Source organism: Cupressus sempervirens, chromosome 11 (genome assembly GCF_028749045.1).
Source record: "Cupressus sempervirens isolate cs-2001-9-10 chromosome 11, ASM2874904v1, whole genome shotgun sequence".
NCBI lineage: Eukaryota > Viridiplantae > Streptophyta > Pinopsida > Cupressales > Cupressaceae > Cupressus > Cupressus sempervirens.
This window is the reverse complement of record NC_143128.1, coordinates 655,010,108-655,030,972: the sequence shown is the minus strand read 5'-3', so window position 1 is coordinate 655,030,972 and position 20,865 is coordinate 655,010,108. Positions and strand designations below refer to the sequence as shown.

At 36.0% G+C, this 20,865-nt stretch overlaps 1 pseudogene; it reads left to right on the top strand.

The window, feature by feature from the left end:
• Positions 1–18,188, top strand: part of LOC149531477 (nicotinate phosphoribosyltransferase 2-like) — a 51,402-nt pseudogene extending 33,214 nt beyond the window's left edge.
• The last annotated feature ends 2,677 nt before the right edge of the window (positions 18,189–20,865 follow it).

Here is a 20,865-nt window from a genome sequence, read left to right as displayed (position 1 = left end):
ATGTAAAAATATCAGAGCAGAGCATCTAGAAATGGATGAAGCCTCCATTCAAGATCAAATAAAGGAACAAATGATACAAGAATTCTAGAATATAACCCCTAAAGAGGGGAGATAGATGGTAAAGTCTGCAAATATTTTATTATTGCCCAATTGGGACATTGTTGATGCCTTGATTTTTAATTCTGTGTCAAATAATTTGGGATTGCAAGATCTAGATAAAAGGGAATTCTTGGGAACTGCATTTAGTAATGACCAAGCTGCTCTTGTTATGTGGTCATTAAGAAGAGGATCCAGGGCTACTCCATCACAACCTAATGATTCAAGACTAACAAGGAGTATTATTGTGAGGAGAGTTACTGATACTTCACATGTATAGGTAGCCCATATGAATGTGGATTATTCTCAATTTTCCTTGGCTACTATAGAAAGGGAAGAAAAGGAAATGACTGAGCTATAGAGAAAGTATGAAATAGTGGTGGATGCCTACAATAAAGAGGTAAAAAAGAGAATTGAGCTTGAGAACAAGCTATTGGGAAGATCCAATAGGGCAAGAATAACATACCCTCGCCCCCTAGTTGAACCTTTCAAATCCACCCCCCTCACAGAAATACCAGATACACCCTAAAAGCCACAATACTACACTGCTAAGGATTTTGAAGAAGAAAAAGGCAAACTATGGGCTTTACATATTGAATTGGAATCCAAATATGAAAATAAATTAAGAAAACCTCTCACATATTTGGGGGATAAAGTTGAATGGCTGCTGATTTATGATTAGTTGGCCAGGCTGATCAGTATCTTGGAGGATTTGAAAGCTAATGATGAGGCTCTAATGCCTATTGTGAATAAATGGGTAAGAAGGGAGCAAGAAATAACATTTTTGTGTTTCTCTGTTATAGATGATTCTTTTGATCAAATTGAAAAAAAATTTGATGTTGTTTTTGATCTTGCTGACTTTGATAATAAAAGGATTCATTTACAAAACATAGTAGTAGGCTACTTGAAAAGGTACAAGAGCCAAAAATTCAATTTGTTTCCTCATGCCCTAGATAAAAAGAATAATTTGAAAAGCAAAGATGAATGGGCAAAGGCACTTGATGATTTATTCTATTTAAGGATGGTTCAAGTCATTAATGAATTAGGGCATGCATGGTGGGCCACCACAATAGAAGAAATGGTGAAGGCCCAAATATTCTTTGATTCCTTAAAACAAGAATTCGTTACCATTAATAATGAAGCTGAATATGTGCTGAAAAGACAGAGGGATATTTTGCAATTCAATTGGCTAGATGATACATTATTTGACAAGTGGATGGCAGAAATGGTTCCTAGTGAACAATTTAATGAAGATGAAACTGATAGTGATGAGGTGCAAGGTGAAGAAATCCAAATGATTGACACTTTCACTACACAAGCCGAACTAGAAGAAGAAGACAAAAATAAACAATCACCTTCAGTTGTAGGCCTGAGCCCACAGGATGCTGACATGACTGAAGAAGTGAAAAAGTTAGATGTTGGTCCTACCATACATGATAAAGGCGGGGAAGACCCACAGGTGGAGGTTAGCATGCCATCATCAAAACAAACTTCATTGTTGGTTAATTTGGCTATTGCATATGAGGAAGGATCAGAATAGTAGCCAACTCAACAACATAAAAGAATGTGACAGAAGTTGACGCACCAAAAGAATGTTTTGACTTAGTCATCTTCTGTTACCAACACTTTTGTCATTTTTTGATAGGTGTATGTAAATATTCCTTGTAAGAGACACATGTCATTCTCTCTTAAGCCTAAAGCTTGTTGCATCTCACACTCTATAAGTGAGATTCCAGGGCTAGAGAAAGGGTCTGAATTCTATTTGTCTAAGTGATACTTAGTCTATTTTTGGTCCATTATTTTGAGCAAAAACTGGTGGTGTATTTTCTTTGTCAGATCTTGAGAATACATGAATATAGAATGAGATTTGTTTCTTCTAAAGGTCATTATAAGTCTATTGTAGATTGTATACAATTTTCAAGGAAAATGAATACAAATTATGAACTATCCCCATATCAGTTCTTTCTGAATCTTGTCTCCTTTCAATTACTTGGTTATATTGATATTGTATAAGTAAAGGCTTGTGCAATTGAATTCAATCTAGTTAGGTTGTATATCTGATTATCACTACTGTTAATTAAATGGATTAAGTAAAACCTTTGGTGAATGTGATAAGGTTGCTGTAGTAGTGGAAAGGGTTTTGAATGATAAATTCTAATGAGAATTGCTGATAAAATTTGTTGTAAGGCAAAAAATTAGATCTAAGAATTTTCTATAGACTCTAAATCCCAATGGATTCGGCATTGATCAAATTTGATCCACCTAAAAGATAAAATTATCACAAATGGTTGTCAAAATGCAGCATCAAATCAATTTTTACTTTTATTTCTTGAAGATTTTCAAAGTTTGCCTGTACTTGTCTGAATGGAATGTTTTAGCTTTAGTTAGCCATTATTGCTGAGAACATCTGCAGACCTATAGAAGACTTTTTGCCATATCTGTTATATGGGATGTGTTTATCAAGTTATCAAAGATTTCTACATGTATTGGAGTATTTGAGATGAGAATAAGAATGAAACTAAAAATAATTCTCATATAGTTTTCATAGTCTTGAATCATCCCTGGGTATACCCAACCTAGTTTTGTAGAGCCAGAAGAGTAGAAAACCACTCTTGGTTTTGTTGAAGTTGGGCCCAAATGGTTTTGCAAATACAATTGCTAATAAGAATTGGCTAATCTTTAGATTGTGTGAGTATTATCATCTTGGTATTAAGCATTTTGTTGGTTGGTAGTTTTAAAACACCAACAAAATGGGGACTCTGTTGGGGAGTTATCCAACACATCTGTGAAAAGTACTATAGTTTCTTTGGTCCTGCTATGTACATGTGTGTTAGGTTATCTAAGTTTTTCCCATGGTTATAAGGGAATATTTAGTGACAAACCTTGAGAATTTAAAGAAAGACTAGTCCAAGTATTCAAGTTACACACTGACGTATCTAGCCTATCCAAGTGTCTTATCTAACAAGCAAGAGTTGCAGTCTTATGCTCCCAGTGATTGGTTTAGTTACCTCCAATTTTCTTCAGTTCTATTTGTGTGTCTTTCCTTTGAGTCAGAAATAATTGTCATTATGTATTTTCCCAAAAATAGGGTGGTGACTCAGTCAAGGTTTTGAAGCTAGTGCTTATTTTAACAAAAGGTGAATATGGCTGACAAGAGAAAGAACACAAGAGCTTATATGAGAGCCAATCCTGATGTACCAATGTATATTGATTTACCTCAAGGTGGTAGAAGAACCAAAATAAGAAAAGGACAGATCAAAATCCCACCTAGAAGCCCAGAGGTAATGTGTCCCTTAATTCCCAATATCAACCAGTATTAGGGAGAGAGTCTTCTTCACTCAATTTCGAATCTAAAACTACAAGACTCTTAGGGGGCATTTTCAGTACCCCATTACTAGATGAGAGAGTTTTTCAGGAAAAAGATGTCTCCACGGTAGGAATGGCTTCATCAAGGCTAGATCTCGTAGCAGACATGAACTACAGGCTAGGGTTTACGAGTTCATTTGATGATCCTTTTAATCACAGAGCAGCCCCATACATGGAGCCCAATCTTATAGATATGGATGATCCTACTGATTCGAAGGATACTTCTACAGATCCTAAAGAAGTGCATTCTGAGATAGGAGTTTTGAAAAAATGGATTACTGAAGAAGAAGCTAAATGCATTTGTCTTGAAAAGGAGAAGGAGCAAGCCACCTTGGGTGCCATAATAGAAAGGGATGCTTTGCTAAGAAGGATGGCTGCTTTGAAGGAGAAAAATAAAAAGTTAGAAGAAAATACCACAACTCTCCATACTGATGTATTTGGAAATGTAGAAAATCTGAGAGCTAAAGTTCAAGAACAAGAAAAATGCCTATATCAAAGGCAAGAACCAGTTATTACTCAAGTCCAAGCCTATAAACTTGTTCAAGTGGACCTTGTAGAACCCATTGCAAAAGCTACAGATAAAGGGAAAGGCAAAGCCATAGGAATTCAAATAAATGAACCTCAAGCTCTATCAAGCAAACCCATGCAACCCTCTATGTCAAAATTAGACCTAGATCTAGAGAAGGCTAGAAAGGAGAAGGAAGATCTTGCAAAAGAACTTGAGAAGGTTAAGAATGAAGCTCAAGCCGCAAAAACTAAGAGAAAAATCCAATTCATAAAATCTAATTCTGCATTGGTTTCATGGCCAAATTTGTCTATCCCATCTGCAACTCCTAGACCAACTAGTGGTCCAATAATCTCCACTTAGGGAATATCCCAATCTGCCCCTGCCTCATCATCCACTATTAGTACCCAAGTCCCCTTTGTCCAACCTCAACAATCCCAAGCTGCTCCTCTAAGCCAAGCTACCATAGCAAGTACCTCAAATGTTCCTAGTTTCTAGAAGAAACATGTATATATGGAAAAGTATAGAAAAATATCATTTTCTAGTATTCCTGGTGCTCCACACCCCATATCGTTTGATTTAAGAGACAAAGTGGTTAAGTTCTCTGGGAATAATGTTGTTACTGATGAAGAACATTTGAGAATTTTCATTGATATGTTAAATGATTATGAAGTTGAACATGAAGATATGGTAATGAAATTGTTTGTGCATTCATTAACTGAGGATGCAAGGGATTGGTTTAGGAGGTTGCTTGATGATAGTATCACCTTGTGGAATGACTTGGAGAAATTGTTCAAAGAGAAATATGGAGACAACACTAATGTAGGATTCATGTTGAATGAATTCAATAACATCAAGAAAAACTCAAATGATTCCACATTCAACTTCAATGTAAGATTCCAAAAAGGTATGTATAGACTATTTCAAGTTATGAGGTTAAATGAGGATGTCTATCTCACAACATATTTCAATGCTTTTGATAGAAAAATGGCTTATCAATTAAGGGATAAGGATCCCAAAAATTTAAGGGATGCCTATAAAATTGTAGTAAATATATAGAATAATAGGAAGGCATCTAGAAAACTAGGTAGGAGGGATGATCCAAAGCTTTTTAATCCCAAGAACAATAACAAGAGGGAGGGTGATAAAACTCCTATAGGAAAGAATCCAGAAGAACCTACTATAAGCCATGTTTTGGAATTATTGAAGAAGATGAATCCCACTAGTTTTAATAAGCCAAATTTTATTAAGAGAACTCCTGTGAATAATAGCGATTTCAATAGGCAACCTAGAATGCAAAATTACCGTTACACCACTCAATGGAAAGATGGTAACCTAGTCCCCAACCAGACACAAAATGTGAAGGATAAGGGTACCCCAGATCCCTTGCAAAGGAATACTATAAATATGAATGATGATGTACCATGGTGCATTATATGTTAATCATCTCATTCTACTGATTATTGTGTTGTTGCTTAGTCATTTGCACAAGATCAAGGTGTGCAACCTGAAGAAGGAAGTGGAGAAAAAGGCCATGATGATATAAGTTGCAATATGGTGAGCATGTGTGATGATTTTATAGACTTTGATTTTGAGGAACCTAAAAATGATGTTACCAGTCAGAGAATTGCTTATCATTTACATCATCAGCAAGTGCTTTCAGATGATGAAGGTTATGATACAGATAAGGTATGTGTTACATCTTCTGATGTAGGTCGCACAAGCTTAAGAATGCCCTCCAAAGAGGAGATTGACAGAATCACAAAAGAAATGATTTCCCAAGTCCATAGTAACTACAACTTGAGAAATAGAATAGTAAATATGATGTAGGAAAGCCATCCAGTGTATTCATCAAGGATATCACCCATAAGATGAATGACCAAAATAAGAAGGTCAATGTAGATGTGCCTAAGATCAATGACAACAAGGGTAAGAAGTGGGAACCAAAAAAGAAGGTTTAGTTTCAAATAAATGAAACAACAAAAGCAATTGTGCAACCAAAGAAATTAAAACCTGATACTATCAAGCAAACAGTGGTGCCTGCTATTCAAAAGACTTCAACTCTAGTTACTCTTGTAAAACCCACTATTGTTGAACCTGTTGATATGATATCTATGTTGTCCCAAATAACTATAAAAGTATCTTTGTCTAAACTTCTTAGAATTGAAGAACATAAGAGCAAGGCTCTATCATGGTTGGGAGGGATAGGAAATAATAATATTGTTGTAGAACAAACTGTTGCCCAAAAAACCCCATTAGTAGTAGAGGAAAGTGGTATCATATCCCAGATTCCCTAGATGTTTTTAGATGATTCCTCAGTGGAAATCATAGAAGATATTGACCCTTTTTTCCTCAGTCTGATCATAAAAGGGAAAACCCTAAAAAATTATATGATAGACTCAGGGGCTTCTAACACCATAATGCCTTTCAAAGTAATGGAAGCTTTAGGGTTAAAAGTGGATACCAAGAAAGGCAGATGTAGAGGAATGGATGCTAGGGAAGTCCCAATCATAGGCACCATAAATGCTTTACCATTCAAGTTAGCTGCATATCCTAAAGTTGAGTTAACCATGTCTATCCTTGTAGTGGATATAACTCCACATTATGGAATGTTACTCTCTAGAAAATGGAGTGCTACCAAGGGGGGAAGCCTGCAGTGTGACTTAACCTATGCTACTTTCCACATCGGGGATAAATCGGTCAAGGTAAATAGAGAGCCTAGGGTCAATCACATTTTAGGGGAAGAAATTGATAGAGACTCCACTTGTTTCTTAGATACTAGTGTAAATGCCTTCAAAGCTGAATTGATTATTCAAGAAGTTGAAAATTTGCTTGCTATCATTGAACATGAAGTTGAATGTTGCACGAATTCACCAATATTATGGAATTTTTTTTTTGATGGGGCAAGTTCAAAAGAAGGTTCAGGGGTAGGTGTAGTTTTTGTCTCCCTTGAGAAAATTACTTTCAGATATTCATTTACTTTGAAGTTTTCTTGCACAAATAATATTGCAGAATATGAAGCTTTGTTGCTAGGGTTGAAAGTTGCCACACATCATGGGATTAAGAAATTACATGTCATAGGGGATTTTGAATTAGTTATCTTCCAGATAAAAGAAACTTATGCATCCAAGAATAGGAGATTAAAGTAGTATAGAAATGTAGTTTGGGATAAGATAGAATCTTTTGATGCATTTGGTATCTCATGGAGAGATAGGACTCAAAATGAGATGGTTGATTTGTTAGTGAATGTAGAAATCAGGCCTAAGGAGATATCATTTGCAGGGATATCTCAAATTGAGGTACAAAATAGACCTTCCATACCCGATAACATTGGAAATTGGCAAGTCTTTGAAGATGACAAAGACATTATAAACTTTTTGTTAAACGAAGACAAGTACTATGGTTAGGAAATGGATTGTAGTGATTTAATTGAAACCATAGACGATAAGGAAACCATTTTTGGCCTGGAGATTATGCAATTGAAAACCAATAAGATGCCTAAGGGGTTAGTGGTTTTGGAAAGTGTTTTTGATAACCAAGATAGAGTGAAACCAGGAGTTAAGGACCCTAAGCCTTGGGAATTAGAAGAGATAAACTTGGGTACTAGTGAAGCTCCCAAAAAAGTTTATATTGGCCAAAACCTGCATGCTAAAATCAGAAAAACATTGATTGAATCGCTTAGGAAGTATAGACATGTTCTTGCATGGTCATATGATGACCTTAAGGCTTACAGGGAAGATTTTTTCTAGCATGTCATACCATTAAAAGATGATGTAAAACCTTTCAGACAAAGTTGATGAAACTAAGGGATGGGGGGATAATCAAACCAATTAGGCATTCCACCTATGTTTCAAATTTGATACCTGTCAGAAAGAAAGATGGAGATATAAGATTATGCGTGGATTTTAGAAATCTAAACATTGCATCTTTGAAGGAGAATTATGGATTACCCAATATGGAAGCCATGTTGCAGCAAGTGACTGGATCTGAGCTAATGTCAATGATGGATGGTTTCTTTGGATACAATCAAGTTTTGGTAAAGGAAAGTGTACAATTCAAGACAGCCTTCACAACCCCATGGGGAACATATGTATATGTAAGGATGCCATTTGGCCTAATTAATGCGGGAGCTACTTTCCAAAGAGCCATGGATGTGGCATTTCATGATTATATTAACAAATTTGTGGTTGTATACCAAGATGATCTTGCAACATATTCTAAGAAGGCTGAGGATCATTGCAAACATTTGGAAAAAAATCTTTATCAAAGCTCTAGAATATGGAGTATCCTTAAACCCAAAGAAATGCACATTTGGGGTCACAGAAGGAAAATTACTCGGAGATATAGTGTCCAAGGATGGGGTGAAGATAGACCCTAAGAGAGTAGTAGCTATTGATAAAGTCCCCAAGCCAAATAATGTAAAAGGAATTCAATCTTTCTTTGCCCAAGTCAATTTTCTTAGAAGGTTTGTTACCCATTTTGTTGAAATCAGTAGACCTATCTCAAAGATGCTCAAGAAGGGAGCCACTATAGATTGAAATGGTGAGCCTTCACAAGCATTCAAAGATATTAAAATCACAATAAAAAATGCTCCAGTACTTAGAACTCCAGATTATTCAAAACCCATGCATATTTTTTCTTTTGCATCCTTCCACACTGTAGCTGTAGTCTTGTTGCAGAAAAATGAAGAAGGATATGAAAAGCCCATTGCATTTTTCAGTAAGTCACTACAGCCTATTGAATTGAAATATGAGATAAATGAAAAATAGGCATATGCTTTAGTGAAGGCTATAAAAGCTTTTAGATGCTACCTAGTAGGTGCTACTATCATTGGTTTTGTACCTAGTGCTACAGTGAAAGATATATTTTCTCAACAAGAAGTATTAGGTAGAAGGTGTAGATGGATCAACAGGATTCAAGAATTTAATATTGAAATGAAGATAACTAAGTTGGTAAGAGGTCAAGGTTTGGCTAAACTCATGGCTGAATCTAATTTAGATGCCAATCAAATAAATGTGGTAGTTGATGACCTCAGACTTGACTTATGTGATATAAATCATTATGATTGGTACACCAATGCCATATATTACTTAAAACACCTGGAAGCTCCTCCCTATTTGCCTGAAAATGAAAAGAGGAGTACTAAATTACAAGCCATTAGATACATAATTGTCCAAGGCAGTTTGTGGTGGAGAAATTTTGAAGGGGTATTGTTGAAGTGTGTTGATCAAGAAAAAGCAAAAGAAGTCTTGGAAGAAATGCATGCTGGAGTGTGTGGAGGTCACTATATGGCCAAGACCACTGCACATAAAGTGATGAGGGCTGGATTTTTGTGGCCCTCCCTTTTCAAGGATGCCCAAATTATGATTAGGAAATGTGACCCTTGTTAGAGGTCTGCTGAAAAATTGAAGTTCTCAGGCAATACTCCATTGAAGCCAGTGGAGGTTCAAGCACCCTTTCTATAGTGGGGTATGGATTTTATAGGAGAGATTTCCCCCAAGTCTAGCACTGGCTATTCTTGGATTATAGTGGCTACTAACTACTTTACAAAGTGGGTAGAGGCTATTCCCACAAGAAATGCAAAAAGTAAAGTTGTCAATAGTTTCCTATAGAATAATATTATCTCCAGATTTGGCTGCCCTTAGAGAATTGTAACAGACAATGCAATGTGCTTTAGGTCTAAGGAGTTCATTAAATTTTGTGATAAATATGGAATAACAAGGTCATAATCTTCTCCTTATCATTCACAAGGAAATGGACAAGCTAAATCCAAAAATAAGAGCCTGTTAAAGGTTATTAAGAGGACCTTGGGTGATAACAAGAAAGCATGGGACTCAAAGTTACAGCTAGCAATTTGGGCTTATAGGGTAACTATGAAGAAAGCCATTGGTATAGCTCTATTTGATGTGGTGTATGGTATCCAAGCAAGAATGCCTCAGAACAACCTGGTGGATTTGTACAATTACATTCAAATGTATGATGAGGATATCATTGATGATATGCATGAAAGATTGGATGAATTGGTAGGACTGACATAAACTAGAAGAGAAGCATCTCTCAAAAACAAAAAGTTGCAACTCCAAGTTAAGACACTCTATGATAGAAAAATGGTAAGCAAAAAGTTTGAAGATGGAGATCTAGTCTTAATGTGGAATGCTAGAATTAAGGATAAAGGAAAACATGGCAAATTTGATCCTATCTGGTTAGGCCCTTATTTGATTGAAACTAGTTGGGGTGAAGATTCTTATATACTCAAAGATCTATCAAAAAATATTCTTGAATTGCCAGTTCATGGATAGTTCTTGAAGAAGTATTTTTCTTAAAAAATACTTATTTTTCTCCATGAATAGTAGTTTAGGGTTTTCTTGTACATTTTTGTAAATCCTTTTGTCTGTGTGTAGTTTCTTGTGCATAGTTTTCCTTTGTGTGTTGTTCTCTTAGTAAGTGGTTGATCTATTGGGAGTCTATGTGTGGTCTTCTTCTCCCAAAAATTCTGAGCCCTCTTTTGAATCCAGACAATTCAATGTCCCCAGATAGAGCCACTGTTGGTCTAAATTTTTGTAGGGTAGAAATCCTTTGCCTAGATATAAAATTTTTAGATTGCCTCCATAAATTGATAAATGGTTGTCTAGCTAAGTCATTCTTTTGTTAGCCTTTGAAAATTTTGTGAGAGCCTTACTTTTCTGTCCATTCTTAATTTTTCGAGCACAAAATGTTTGAATTTTCAAATAAGATGAATATTCTATTATCTTTTATTCTCTGCGCCACCAAGCTACTTTTCCTCTTAGATTCCCCAACCATTCGATCTAACTAGATCAACCATTGTCATTTCATCACTATAAAAACATGGGTGTTCTTTATGTATAACGAGGTAGAGAGTGCCAAAAAGTGTGAAATGGGACCGCGAAATGAGACACAACAATCAGAGATTTGTTTTCTGGCTGATCATTCAGTTGCAAACACCTGGCAAGTGTTTTTAGAATGAAAAAAGGGACTCAATGGAAGTAGTTAGAAGTTAGCACCGAAATGATGATTTTTCTGATGTCTCGCTACCTCACTATTGGGAAAAGTTTACATCTTTTCGTTAGTGAAGTAGCGAGGTGCTGCAAAATCAAAGGCACGATGGCATCAAAATTTATTAGTAACCATGATTTCTCCAGATGACATGATCAGTAATAACTACTATTGTCAGAAGCAGTTGGTAGGAGCAATACTGATTTGATGGGTCCTGGTATTTTACGGTATCAAGATTTATTAAAATTGCCAGAGTTTGCTACCTCACTATCAAAAAATTCTAGCATCTTGCCATTAGTGAAGTAGCGAGGTGCCATAAAATCAACCGCCGATGGGACTTCTAGTAACGTGGATGATGAATAAGATTGAAGTGAAGTCTTGTTGGGTGCTAGTAATGTAGAATCTCCTACGTCATCAATACTCTGGACCCATGCCCCACTGATCAAGTGTACAAGAGATCCTGATTGTCAGAGCAAAGCAAAATCAATGGTCCTCGCTATCTCATTTTGGAAAGTTTCAAGTTGTTTAAGTTAAGTGACATAGCGAGTATGGGGCCCACCATCTTTTAGGAAACTTCGTGCGGTTTCTCCACCTTTGATTTAATCTCAGATCAACAACCATCACTATCTCGCCATGAAGAGTTGCTATGGGGTATATGTATAGCGAGGTAGAGAAGGAGGGCCCACCACTATATTTCTAATCAGTATAGTAACATATCATCTACAAGATCAAGATCAGATCGATGGCTGTTGCTACTTCGCTATGGCAAGATGCTCGTTCTTTATGTATAGCAAAGTAGCAACCTGTTGTCATGTGTCCTCAGTTGCTAGTGGATCTAGATAGAAGCACCATCAAGGAAAATGCTATGTACGTGGGAAATTTTCATTGGATCGATTGACCAACTTGTCAAGTGCAATGCCTAGTTGTTTTTCTCCATATCCCATGATCGTAGGATTTTTAAAGATCGACGGTGCAGATTTAAATGTAGAATATGGTGCCACTCTATGTATTAATTAGGCATGAAAACTTCACATGTGAGGAAAAATAGAGTATAATACAAAAGATTTCATTAGTTTCACCTTATGCGAGGAACGATTTCTAGCTATTTCAGAGCAGGAGCAATTACTGAAGAAAATTGTGCTGGAGTTTGGCAAACTTGTGAAGCAGTTTTGTTCGTAAAAAAATAAAAATCTGTAGGAATACAAAGGAAAATGAGAATGGAATTCAAGTAAGTAAATCTGTTGTAATCTCTGTAGGTGTTTTCAGTCCTATAAAGCATACTCAAAGATGCCTCCAAAGAAGGGATTTTCAGGTCAAGTAAATTATTTGGATATGATGACTTGCTTGAGTTGTTGCCTGAGTCTACTGTAGAAACAGTGCAAGTTAAAAGGTTGACCTCATTAAACCCTAGGTTGAGAATAGTTGATGGATTGTGTGACAAGGATAATTGGGTCCACGATGCTCAAACCTCACAAACTAGTTTAAATTTGTTCAAGAAGTGGTTTGCAAAAGGGAAATTGTATGTCCCACATGCCAATAAATGGAATTTCAACTTGGGAAAGCTAGTTGTTCCCAGTGTGTTTATGGATTATGACCTCCTTGAGGCTATGGTGAAGAGTTATGATCAAGCCACTAGGGTAGTGAGAAGAGTAGATGGTGAAATTTTAATCACCATCAGTCCAGAAGAGATTAGGGAAGTTTTCTATTTGGGACCTCTCACTAGGTATCATGTGCCCATTGATTTGACAGAATTAGAAAAAGAATATATGTCAAAGAAGGATGTAGTTAGACAAGGCGCACTGAAGGCCCACATTGGTAGAATTTGAACCCTACTAGCAATAACATCCTCCTCTAAGGAACCTTTCAAGAAATCATGCTTCAATGCTAGGGCAGTAGAAATATATAGGACCCTATGCAAAGTTTTCAGAGAGGATCAAGAAGACTTTATCCCTATGAGTTTTATGTATATGATCACTCAAATCTCCTCATTCAGTGTAGAAATAATTTTTGATTTTGCTTGCTACTTGGCTAATGAGATTCACAGTGGATTGGTGGGGATTGCAAAGGGAAAGGTGGAGAAGGTTTGGGGCCAATACTCCTTGTTAATGCATATGTTTCTATTTAAAGGTGTTATATACTTTGGTAAAGAAATGGTTTTGAATAGAGAACAAGAGGGAGAAGCACTGCCAGTTCAATTATGGAGTGCAAATATGACTGGGGAGGCAGAAAATGCTAGTTTTGTTAGATTTGATAGGCACTTTTCCTCCAAACTAAGATGCCTCATATTGAGTGACAATCCTAGAATTCCTAAGGCACTAATGCACCTTGTTAGGCCTATGGACAAACCTCATAGTCTAAAAGTTTCACATAATTGGGGAGATATTATGCCATATTCAGTTTCAAATGTCATTAGAGTTTATGGATTCAAAGGGACACCCCATGTACTACCTTACCAAGTGCCCTTAAAGGTAGGAGTGGTTGAATTTTTGTGGTAGTTGGGAGGATTGGAAGAAGCCTTTTTGCACAAGACGGGAATAGGATCAATTTTTCCCACTTGCACAGTAGCCCACCAATTTGTAATAACCAAGGAGGGTTGGGTTTTCCTTTATAAATTTTTGGATCAGTATAAAATGGCAGTATCTCACTCTCATTTTTGTGATGCAGAAGATTTCTTTAATTCTACTCTTAGGCATAGAATCAAGCTTCGTCCCGTTTAGAATGAATTTTATTTCCTTGAAAATGTAATAAGGAATGAATACTCTCTATAGGGGCAAGAAACAAAGAAAGAAAAATGGAGAGTCTATTCAAAAGTTTTGGATTTCATTAATTGTTTCGATAAAGATTACAACCCTCTTAGTAATTCTATGACTACTCCAGATAGAATAAATAAGCTTATGAGTACATTCCCTAAAATAATGGAGGTAATGAATGAGAAGAAGCAATATTTTATTGATTCTTTTCTAGATAAAGCCAGGGAAATGATGAGAAGATTGGGTATCACTCCCAATATAGGGGTAGGCCCACTAGTTGTGCAAAGGAGGATAGGGTATACTGTCATTCAGTATCAAAGGCCCATTGTGAATAAATGAAAACATATAGTTGAATCTACTAGTGTTGTTTTCAAAGAAAGGCCACCTGAATCCTCTCTTAAGAGAAGAAAGATAATAAGGGAAGAGCAACCACATGATGAAAGTTACTCACCTTCCCAAACCCCTATGAGAATTGAGGAGGAGTAGCTCACTGATGAGAAAATTGAATAAATTGGATCACAAGGGGGAATCTTTGTTACCTAGGCAGAGATTGATGAAGGGAACCCCCAGGAGCCTCTCATGCAGAGTTTTGAGTTAACTATAGTAGATTTCAGGGGGAAGGGAATTAGACCCTATTTTAGAACAAGCCAGTCATCAATTTTTGTTTGATGACAGTTTTGTAAAATCTAGGGCTTTTTGTCAATTTGCTTGGAGGGAAAACATGCACAATTTTGAGGAAAGATGTAAAAATATGAGAGCAGAGCATCTAGAAATGGATGAAGCCTCCATTCAAGATCAAATAAAGGAACAAATGATACAAGAATTCCAGAATATAACCCCTGAAGAGGGGAGATAGATGGTAAAGGCTGCAAATATTTTATTATTGCCCAATTGAGACATTGTTGATGCCTTGATTTTTAATTCTGTGTCAAATAATTTGGGATTGTAGGATCCAGATAAAAGGGAATTCTTGGGAACTATATTCAGTAATGACCAAGTTGCTCTTGTTATGTGGTCATTAAGAAGAGGATCCAGGGCTACTCCATCATAGCCTGATGATTCAAGACTAATAGGGAGTATTATTGTGAGGAGAGTTGCTGATACTTCACATGTACAGGTGGCCCATATGAATGTGGATTATTCTCAATTTTCCTTGGCTACTGCAGAAAGGGAAGAAAAGGAAATGACTGAGCTACAGAGCAAGTATGAAACAATGGTGGATGCCTACAATAAAGAGGTAAAAAAGAAAATTGAGCTTGAGAACAAGCTATTGGGAAGATCCACTAGGGCAAGAATAACATACCCTCACCCCCCAGTTGAACCTTTCAAATCCACCCCCCTCATAGAAATACCAGATACACTCCAAAAGCCACAATACTACACTGTTGAGGATTTTGAAGAAGAAAATGGAAAACTATGGGCTTTACATATTGAATTGGAATCCAAATATGAAAATAAATTAAGAAAAGCTCCCACATATTTGGGGGATAAAGTTGAATGGCCGCTAATTTATGATCAGTTGGCTAGGGTGATCAGTATCTGGGAGGATTTGAAAGCTAATGATGAGGCTCTAATGCCTATTGTGAATAAATGGGTAAGAAGGGAGAAAGAAATAACATTTTTGTGTTTCTCTATTATAGATGATTCTTTTGATCAAATTGAAAAAATATTTGATATTGTTTCTGATCTTAATGACTTTGATAATAAAAGGATTCATTTACACAACATAGTAGTAGGCTACTTGAAAAGGTACAAGAGCCAAAAATTTAGTTTGTTTCCTCATGCCCTAGATAAAAAGAATAATTTGAAAAAAAAACATGAATGGGCAAATGAACTTGATGATTTATTCTTTTTAAGCATGAATCAAGTCATTAATGAATCAGGGCATGCATGGTGGGCCACCACAATAGAAGACATGGTGAAGGCCCAAATATTCTTTGATTCCTTAAAACAAGAATTCGTTACCATTAATAATGAAGTTGAATATGTTGTGAAAAGATAGAGGGATATTTTGCAATTCAATTGGCTAGATGATACATTATTTGACAAGTGGATGGTAGAAATGGTTCCTGGTGAACAATTTAATGAAGATGAAACTAACAGTGATGAGGTGCAAGGTGAAGAAATCCAAATCATTGACACTGTCACTACACAAGCCCAACTAGAAGAAGAAGACAAAAATAAACAATCACCTTCAGTTGCAGGCCCGAGCCCACAGGATGCTGACATGACTGAAGAAGTGACAAAGATAGATGTTGTTCCTACCATACAAGATAAAGATAGTGAAGACCCACAGGTAGAGGTTGGCATGCCATCATCAAAGAAAATTTCATCATTGGTTAATTTGGCTATTGCATATGAAGAAGGATCAGAATAGTAGCCAACTTAGGAACATAAAAGCATGTGACAGAAGCTGACCCACCAAAAGAATGTTTCAACTTAGACATATTCTGTTACCAACATTTTTGTCATTTTGTGATAGGTGTATGTAAATATTCCTTGTAAGGGACACCTATCATTCTCTCTTAAGCCTGAAGCTTGTTGCATCTCAGACTATATAAGTGAGATTCCAGGTCTAGAGAAAGGGTCCGAATTCTATTTGTCTAAGTGATACTTGGTCTATTTTTGGTCCATTATTTTGAGAAAAAATTGGTGGTGTATTTTCTTTGTCAGATCTTGAGAATACATGAATACAGAATGAAATTTGTTTCTTCTGAAGGTCATTCTAAGTCTATTAAAGATTGTATACAATTTTCAAGGAAAATGAATAAAAATTATGAATTGTCCCCATATCAGTTCTTTCTGAATCTTGTCTCCTTTCAATTACTTGGTTATCTTGATATTGTATAAGTAAAGTCTTGTGCAATTGAATGCAATCCAATTAGGTTGTGTATCTATTTATCAATACTGTTAATTCAATGGATTAAGTAAAAGCTTTGGTGAATGTGATAAGGTTGCTGTAGTAGTGGAAAGGGTTTTGAATGATAGATTCTGATAAGAATTGCAGATAAAATTTGGTGTAAGGAAACAAATTAGATCTAAGAATTTTCTATAGACTCCGAATCCCAATGGATTAGGCAGTGATCAAATTTGATCCAATTGAGAGAGAAATTTATCACAAATGGTTGTCAAAAGGCAGCATCAAATCAATTTTTACGTTTATTTCTTGAAGATTTTCAAAGTTGGCCTATACTTTTCTGCATGGAATGTTTTAGCTTTAGTTAGACATTATTGCTGAGAACATCTACAGACCTATAGAAGACTTTTGACCATATTTGTTATATGGGATGTGTTTATCAAGTTATCAAATATTTGTACATGTATTGGAGGATTTGAGATGAGAATCAGAATGAAACTAAAAATAATACTCATATAGTTTTCATAGTCTTGAAACATCCCTGGGTATACCCACCCTAGTTTTGTAGAGCCAAAATAGTAGAAAACCACTCTTGGTTTTGTTGAAGTTGGGCCCAAATGGTTTTGCAAATACAATTGCTACTAAGAATTGGCTAATCTTTAGATTGTGTGAGTATTATCATCTTGGTATTAAGCATTTTTTTGCTTGGTAGTTTTAAAACACCAACAACTAGCAATTCTAAAAAATTTCTTGAATTTGGACTCCTCTGGGCCCAAGGCCCTAATGATGGAATAAGTGCATCCAAATATTGTTACATGGATGGGTTTGATGAAATCATCAATGTTGATGTTGGACAATGCTTTGGATTACCACTCTGGGGGACACATTCTCATGCTTTTGTTAGTCCATTTATGGGGTTTGATGAGATCACTAATTGGGTGTTTCATAGGTCTGATGGATTAGGCACATGTGGTGATTTGTAAGTTCAGTATAATGCTGGCTAAGCAAATTGAAAGGAGTGGAGTCTTTGAGAGGAAGCTTCTTTGATTCCAATCATAGTGAGATGGTGACATTCACATCATATGCTTTGGCTTTGTTGACCAAATTTTGAGCTCTTGTGGACACTTACGATGTTATGTGAAGTGGAATACCCAATTTCTATGCTATCATTATTGCCTTGCATGAGTTAGGCTACATAACACAAGGCATCAAGCTGGATTTAGGGGACCTTTCATATTTATCAATTAAGATGTGAAATTTCTTTTGTGCAATTGAAAAGGAATTTGGTGTTCCTAATTTTGGGAAGATGACAATCACTGCTAGCAATGATATCTACAAGGAGACTCTCAGTGCATTGAATGAATAGGGCCATGAAGTAGATGTATTTGTTAAAGGGACCCATCTTATTACATGCTTTTCTCAGCCTACCCTTGGTTGAGTTTTTAAATTGGTAAAGATAAATGGTCAGCCTCGAATGAAATTATCTGAAGATATCTCAAAGGTCTCAATTCCCTACAAAAAGTAGTGTTATAGATTGTATGGGACTGAAAAGCCACAATGTCATTATAGTGCAAAGCTTTGGATCCTCAAAGTTCACTAAGGATGGCGTCACTGTTACAAAAAGTATTGAGTTTAAAGATAAAATGAAGAATATTGGTACAAGCCTTGTAAAGAAATTTTCTAATGCAATAAAATATGTAGCTTGAGATGGTATAACATGTGCAACTATACTTACTCAGGCAATATGCATTGAAGGTTGTAAATCAGTGGCAACTGGTAAGGATGCAATGGACTTAAAGAATGGTATTAATATGGTAGTGCTGATGTTGTAACACATTTGAAAAAGTAGAACATGGTATGCACATAATTATTGGGTAGATGACAAGCCTCTTATTAAAACAAAAGAAATCTCATTCAAATGATATTTCTTTTAGAATTTGAAAGGTCCCAATTGGTGCTGAATAAAAAGAAAAGTTTTGGAAATATTTGAAATAGGATTTAAATATAAAATAAAAACTCGAGAGTTGTGAAGACATAAATGTGAAAAGTCATAAGTTTGAAGCTGAAAGGACAATTTTAGTAATTAAAAAGTCACCAATGAAGAAACTAAATAGTCACTATGAGGACAGTATTTATGGAAAATTTTGAGATAGATTGAGGGTTCTACTTTTTCTACATACAGTCGGAGAGCTAGAGTAGAGGGGAGAGCATTTATTTTGTGCATTTTCATTCATGCATCTGAGATTGATATCTTGTTCTTTTTAATAGATTTGGCTGTAGATTGTAAGCAAATGTAATCAGAGCATTATGTTTGATGTGATTAAAACAAGGAAGGTTTTGTTACGAATCATAGTATTTGGGCATCATTTTTCCTAATTATTTTCAATTAGAGTATTGTTATGGTTAGTTTTGAGCACTTTCTTGCATTCTTAGTCAAGTGGTGAATGGGTGGTAGATCAAAGTACTATCATTTGTTCCTATTACAAGGATCAAATGTTTAATCTTCGATTTAATTTCATGTCACTGCATTTTCATAATTAACAACATTCTTGCATTACCAATCTTGGGGATTCATAGGATGTGTGTGTTATCGAAGTTGGCTAGGCTTAACATCTAAAATTTTCTTGAGTTAGTCCTACCTAGGATTAACTTGGTTTCTCCTCTTCCATTTTCAGGTTAAGAATGCACCTAGTTAGTTTAGGAAATAAACAAATTCATTGCATATCATTCTATAAGGGAGCTATACCTTTCAATTTAGAGGAAATCTATCAACCCCATGATAGATTATCCAACTATTGGCATCTAATTATTCTTTTAATTTGGGCATTTTGGGAGTTTATTCAAAAGAACAATCTATTTACCAACAATGATCTCATCCCTAAAGACTCCATGAGACCCTCTACTTATACCCAACTAAGCTACAAGTTAGCCTATCCCAATAGAAATTAAAATAAACCCTTAAATTAAATGCCCATGCAAGCCACAAGTTGGTTGCAACACAAATTAAATACATGCCTAGTGCAAACTGAACCACAGTTTACACCGAGTTCCTCCTTTAGTGACCAAGTCGCTTCAATGACCGAGCTACTCATTGCAACTAGTATCACTGAGCTTCCAGTGCAGGAAATTGGCCAACTTTTGGGCAAAAAATAAATAAATAATTTATTTTGGGATTTTTGTTCTATTTATTAATTAAATAATTAATAAATAAGGAAATAATGTTTAAATAAGATTTAAGCATTTTTGGGAGGGATTCCTTAATTAAATATTTTTAATTAAGATACAGGGATTTAATGGCATAAAAATAAATAAATAAATTAAATAATTAATTAATTAATAAATGATGATGTCATCAGGAATTTTTCGAAAAATAAAAATACTTTATTTTCTAAAGGTTTTTAGGTGTCTACATTTTGCCCCTCTTTGATGTGATGCCGCAAGTGGCATGGCATCAAAGATAAGAAAATAAGATGCCCAAGGCTAGAGCAGAAGAGGAGAGAATGGACTGTGAGATGCCCCCTCAAGAAGGCGATGGGGAGAGAAAGCAAGGCTCGACGACTTCTTGAAAAGTACAAGAATCTCGGATGAGAAAGTAAACTCAGATTAGCAAAGAGAAGGGGCTGAATTAGCTTAAACTCTCACTATGAGAGAATGATAAAGGGAGAATCAGAGGCACAAGAGGAAGCAAGCTTAAGATCTCAGGGATTGCAAAGGATGAAGGAACAGAGCGCTATAAAAGGAATCCAAAATGGGGAGATGGATGAGGGGATTAAAAAGCTGATGCAACAGGATTTCAAAGAGTCCGATTGGCGAAAGATGGGTTTTGGAGATCCCTAGGACTATGATTGTGGATCTCGAAAGATGAGGCTTGGTGGATTGATTTGGATTGGTGGATCCCTAAGACTAGGATTGTGGATCCCTAAAGCTAAAGGTGAGGAGTGATTCAAAGAGATACTGATGCATAAGCTGGGGTAGGAGAGCCAGATGTTGGATATGGATGGGGAATAATGGAGATGAAAGAAAACCATTGAAGCTTTTTGAGCGGGGGGATACTTCAAAGAGAAGTACCACCATGTAGTTGAGCACTAGATTTGCTATAGGACTGTTGGTTAATTGCCAAGGTTACCAAGAACATCAAGGCCTTCTCACCAACTGTCCAGAGGACTGATGAACTAACTCAAAACAAATACGCAAGGATTGCCCCAGTATCACACATGAATCCCAGAGGAAGCAGTGTGGAAACGATACTAGGTAACCCACAAGCAAAAAAAAAAGAA